Here is a 6,489-nt window from a genome sequence, read left to right on the forward strand (position 1 = left end):
TCTTTACAACTAAATCCATAGGTCATTGAATCATTTCACGAATAGCTAATGACTAATGGTCACAATTTGACTCTAAGGACAAGAGTTACGTGAAGCCGCATGCGAGCTAGTTACATTTGACCAAGCAAACCTGTCAGAGTAAATGCGAAGCGGTATAAGTCCATCGCATCAAAACGCTTCACAAATCGTGCTTAGTCTGGCAGCACCCTATGGGATAATAGTATTGAAATAAAAGTATCCCGAGGAAACCTTTTTAGTTTTACTTATTCGATCAGTTGTCAAATTAAAAACTGATATGTGTTGCCGATCGATTTTTCTACATTTGAAACTCGATGGTAGTGTGTGAGTTACGAAGAGAGCAAAACAAATAAAAATCCGAAGGTGCAAAATTAGAGCTATACGAAGGGTGCGGCATAGCATCCAATTCAGCTTCAACAATTTTTGACGAGTAATGCAAATGTATACGGTCGAACCTTGCCATGAAGAAAAACGACACATTTGTGATTCATCAGTCCTTTATTGAGTTATTTTTTTTTATTAAGTAATCTGATGACAGTGTCATCATTGTTCAGTGCACAGTAGATGCACTCCAATTTTAATTAACGTCGTTAAGAAGGGTGACTTGCTCATCAGTAAGTGGGCTGAGACATTGATTTTTATCGTATTCGAGGAAAATGCTGCGCGACTTTGATCATAGAGTTTTTGATAATCTTGATCAGTGCCTCTCTCTAGAAACACCAAAAAATTAGACGGCCCTTTTCGGAGCATCAAAAAATTTCAACGTAATGTTTTAGAAAATATATTTTGCATGGATATTCATAAGTGTATGTACTGAATATAAAGGGTGATTTTTTAAGAGCTTGAGAACTTTTTTAAACAATAAAACGCATAAAATTTGCAAAATCTCATCGGTTCTTTATTTTAAACGTTAGATTGGTACATGACATTTACTTTTTGAAGATAATTTCATTTAAATGTTGACCGCGGCTGCGTCTTAGGTGGTCCATTCGGAAAGTCCAATTTTGGGCAACTTTTTCGAGCATTTCGGCCGGAATAGCCCGAATTTCTTCGGAAATGTTGTCTTCCAAAGCTGGAATAGTTACTGGCTTATTTCTGTAGACTTTAGACTTGACGTAGCCCCACAAAAAATAGTCTAAAGGCGTCAAATCGCATGATCTTGGTTGGCAACTTACCGGTCCATTTCTTGAGATGAATTGTTCTCCGAAGTTTTCCCTCAAAATGGCCATAGAATCGCGAGCTGTGTGGCATGTAGCGCCATCTTGTTGAAACCACATGTCAACCAAGTTCAGTTCTTCCATTTTTGGCAACAAAAAGTTTGTTAGCATCGAACGATAGCGATCGCCATTCACTGTAACGTTGCGTCCAACAGCATCTTTGAAAAAATACGGTCCAATGATTCCACCAGCGTACAAACCACACCAAACAGTGCATTTTTCGGGATGCATGGGCAGTTCTTGAACGGCTTCTGGTTGCTCTTCACTCCAAATGCGGCAATTTTGCTTATTTACGTAGCCATTCAACCAGAAATGAGCCTCATCGCTGAACAAAATTTGTCGATAAAAAAGCGGATTTTCCGAATGGACCACCTAAGACGCAGCCGCGGTCAACATTTAAATGAAATTATCTACAAAAAGTAAATGTCATGTACCAATCTAACGTTTAAAATAAAGAACCGATGAGATTTTGCAAATTTTATGCGTTTTATTGTTTAAAAAAGTTCTCAAGCTCTTAAAAAATCACCCTTTACTTCCAATACAGAAAATACTTTCAAACTTCTCAAAACATCTAAACAAAATTTTACGGTTTTTGCCATTCTCATATAGAAAGGCTATGCAATCACTGTGAAAACCGACTTTTTAACCGATGTCATATACCATTCGACTCAGCTCGATGAACTGAATAAATGTCTGTGTGTCTATGTGTGTTTCTGTGAAACAAAAATATGCACTCACTTTTCTCAGAGATGGTTGAACCGATTTTCACAAACTAATGCCGTTTTTCATTGGTGGCATGGATTGCTCTGGTTTTGAACTTTCGAGCAGAAATGGCAATAAAACACCGTCAAAAAGTTGCACTTCTGCTCGAAAGTACAAAAGCAGAGCAATTCCACGCTACCAGTATTTTTCAATGAAAAACGACATAAGCTTCAAATAAAAGATCTCATGGACCCATAGCCTGCTATTGAATTTGATTTGAATCCGACTTCCGGTCCCGGAGTTACATGGTAATATGTGAAAATTAGAGAAAAAGTGTGCACTCATTTTTTTCTGAAACGATTCAACCGATTTTAACAAACTGAGATTCGAATGAAAGGTCTTATAGGTTCCTAAAAATTAGTAGAACCTTTTATTCGGATTCGACTTTCGGTTCCGGAACTAAAGTGTGATAAGTGGAAAAATTCCAATTTCATTAGGATTTTTTCACGAACGATGGTCAAAATCAGGCACAAATCCCATAAAACTGTCTGATAAATTGTTCCAGTTTGCAGAGCATGTTAGTTTGTAGGCATGTGAACTTAATTAGGTCCCCCCTTTTCCTGTTTCGGAAGCACCCAAAGTGGTGAAGTAAAACTCCAAAAATAGAATTCACTTCGATTTTTCTGTGATGATTGAACCGATTTTCATAAATCTTGATTTGAATTTAAGCTCATATTATCATTAAAGCTACTGTGGAATTTCATCCGGATCTGACCACCGGTTCCGAAGTTACAGGGCGATGAATGTCAAAGTTTTCAAGTAGCCGTATAGAATTACAATATGTACAACACCGTACAGTAGGGAAAAAACAGGAAACCCGCAAAGATATCGGGAACCATGGAAAAAGGCAACAAACTAGAGTGTTTCTTATGTAAAAAAAATCCAAGAAATTCAATGGAATGGTTTTTAATGGCCGCACGAATCGCCATCCTGCTCGTTTTACCCCAAATGCATAGCAGTTTTAGGGTTTTCTGCAGAATTTGTTCTGTAACTTGAAAAGAAATCGAGTGCGGTCTACTGAAATAGCTTGATTTTATGTAAAAATGTCTGGAGAATCCAATGGAAGAGTGTACACTGGTCGCACGAAACGTTTTGGTGGCTATTTTACCCTATTTCATGATATCTTATTGTTCTTCCATTCGGTTCTACATATTTTTTTCTAGAAGATAAGTTAGATTTAGTAAATTTCCAATAAGTTTTACCATGATTTAAGACCGATTTACAATCAAATACCTTAAAATTGAGGAAATGGGGTAAAATAGTCATTAAAACGTTTCGTGCGGCCAGTGTAGGTTCTTCCATTCGATTCTGCAGACTTTTTTTTACATAATATAAGATAGCTTTCGTATGCTTTCAACGTGGTTCGCTTAAGACTTAAGGGTGATTTAGATGAAAATTTCACATATTGGAGGAAAAACGTTTCCTGCGGCCAGTATAAGTTCTGGCATTCGATTCTACAGACTTTTTTTACATAACATAAGCTAGATTTAGTAAACTTCCAATAAGTTTTACCATGATTTAAGAACGATTTATAAAAAAATACCATCTTCCATTCGATTCTCCAGACCTTTCTACATATGGTAAGCTAGATTGAGCAAACTTGAAAGAAGTTTTACTAAGATTTAAGGACGTAATTTACAGTAAGGATCTCATGAAATGGAGGGTAAAATAGCCACCAAAACGTTTCGTGCGGCCAGTGTGGGTTCTTCTAATCGATTCTCCAGACCTTTTCACATGAACGTAGGCTATTCCAGAATACCGCACTCGACTTCTTTTCAGGTTACAGAGCGAATGTTATAGGAAACCCCAAAACTGCTGTACATTTGTGGTAAAACGAGCAGGATTGCGATTCGTGCGGCCATTGTAAAACATTTCATTGAATTCCTTGGACATTTTTACATAATAGTTCATAAGATACAGAATTCTTTGCGGGCTTTCATAGATTTTTTCACACTATGCACCAGTACGTGGTGGAACGGTGGAAAAACAAAACACAAAACGAACGATGTGTGCTTTGTTCTATTTCGTACACGCTATAAATAAAACGAAACGGTTACGAATGTTTGCTACTAGTGTGCGATATTGGTAAAAGACGGCGCTGCTGTTGATAAAAATTCTAGCTATTTCATGATAAGTGCGACCGAAAGAATAAAAGAATGTAAGCCGGTGTAAAATAAATTTTGTGAAAAGAAAAACTAACGAATGTCAATGAATTGAAGTTTATATGAAAAACATATACAATTTTCACAGCCAGTAGTGAAGTAATACCATGCCGGTTGATGCTGTTGATTCATGTTATTTTGCTTGACTTACATATGCAGACGTAACATAAACACAAGTTCCTTTCGTTAGTTAAATTTCGTTTAGTTGATTCACTCGAAATAGAGCATGAGATAGTAAGTCTAAGTTTAACTATGTTCAAAACTGTTCGGAAGAATTGGAAATGGTGGTTAAAAACTGCAAAAAGGATGTCTCTCATTTTTATTTCAAGCTGGCCAAATCGATTTTCACAAACCCTTAGGTTCAAAGGAAAAGTCTTACAGTTTCAAACGGAATTCCTAAATTTGTTGTGGATACTACTTCTGCTTCCGGAACTACCGGATAAACAGGATTTGTAGTGTTTGTTAAATTAAGTCCGACCAAACTTTCCTATTTCTATTCAATGAGCAGTTGTTTTTGTTATTTCCACAGTAATATTTATGACGTTATGAGTAATATGAGCAAGGCATCATTACACTACTAGGTGGATTAAAACAGGTTTTCAGCAATGATTCTGTAGTCCTACGCCAACAGTTCGAACAACCTTATTAGACTGTTTCTTGTAGTTTATTGGACAGGTTTTGCACTGCCAATGAATACAAGTGACTATTCTGCAACACATTTGTGCGGTATGTTCATTACTAATCATGATTTTTTCATAGCCAATTTGAACGGTACACAATAGATATCATATTTCTTAAAAGCCTTTTGTCAGAACTACCCACCTAAATGGCGCAACCACGAGAAAGTGCGTTCGACAGCACGCGTCCGATCCGACAACCATCGCCGTTGCCTATGGGGTTCCAGCTGGCCTACTTCCGCTGGCAGTCTCCATTCCAGTAATGGGCAGAGAGGGAACGATGCGGTATGATTCATGTGGACCAGGTATCGTTTATCAATTTGGTATTATACTGAAATGTTTTTTTTTCTCCTTTCCTTTACCTCGACCAGTTTGGGACTCCGTCTTTCGGTCATTCGGTTTGCAACGGCTAGCCGGATCGCTGAAATACCTCACCGATTTGAGTTATGGTGTCGCGGTTGGGGCTTACTCCGCTTTTTGCTTAAGTTCATTGAACTTGCTGAAGTCGACGGTCAACATTGTAGCTCAGCAGCGGGGTGGAATAGATGAAGTGATAAGGAACTGTCCTGTCGAGGAATGCTCGATGAAAGTGAACGTTGTCTGGACGGTGTGAACCGGAACACACTGTTGGGAATCATGCATGGCGGTGTTAAGAAGCTTCAGGTTAGGTGTGGATATAAGTGCGAAATCAATTGATATATTAGATTAATTTTATATACGTTAGACTATGGATTATTATATCAAATAGGTCTTTAGGAACTTTGAAATGGGAATTGTTGTAGCCAAAAAGATTCAGTACAAACAACATCTTGGCGTGATGATTTAACACGGCAAGTTCGAAACAGTGGATTTAACATATGTTTTATGCATTCTGGCATATTTTCATGTGCGGACATATGTACTAGTGTGAAAGGTTGAATACTTGTGACACATATTTTAATTTGGGGTTATTTAATATCTGGGCACACTGTTCATTTCAACGATACTGTATTGTCACTTACAATACTATATGAAAATTTGCGACTTTCGGTTTGTGCAATTTCAGTGTTCTTATATGTCAACCCGTAGTTCCCAAACCGGTAGTCAAAATCGTATAAGATTAGTAGCAGCTAATCATGCTCTTCGAAACCGTTTATATTTCGCATAGGGTAACGGCTCCCTATTTCATCTCATTTGTAGGAACTTTTCCTCAAAAACCAGATTTAGCCACTAAAATCACTATAAATATTTCATATTTCTGCCTAATTCGCCTTGCTCCATATTTGGAATTGATTCACATTTGTTGGAAATCAAACTAGTATTCCAAAACCCGCTTAAAGCACTTCTGATATGTTCACCACTCTGCTCCTAATTTCATCTCAAAGGACGTAGATCATGTTTATTCATCCTTTCGTTGTTTCTTTATTCATTCTATTAAATAGCAATGGCGACAGTAATCAAAACAAAACATTGCACTATTACACGCTCAGGCTCAAAATGTCAGGATTCTTCTTAAAAAGGGCTTAATGCCAACTATGGGACAACACACGATATTTTTGGAACCAGTTTAGAATCATTTCGTCGTTTGAAAATTTTCGGGTCGCTTCCGTTATCTTTCGTTTCAAATTCAACTTTTTATTGTAAAGTTAATTTTATTGTAAAGTTAATTTGGTA

This window comes from Malaya genurostris, chromosome 1, assembly GCF_030247185.1.
Source record: "Malaya genurostris strain Urasoe2022 chromosome 1, Malgen_1.1, whole genome shotgun sequence".
Lineage (NCBI taxonomy): Eukaryota > Metazoa > Arthropoda > Insecta > Diptera > Culicidae > Malaya > Malaya genurostris.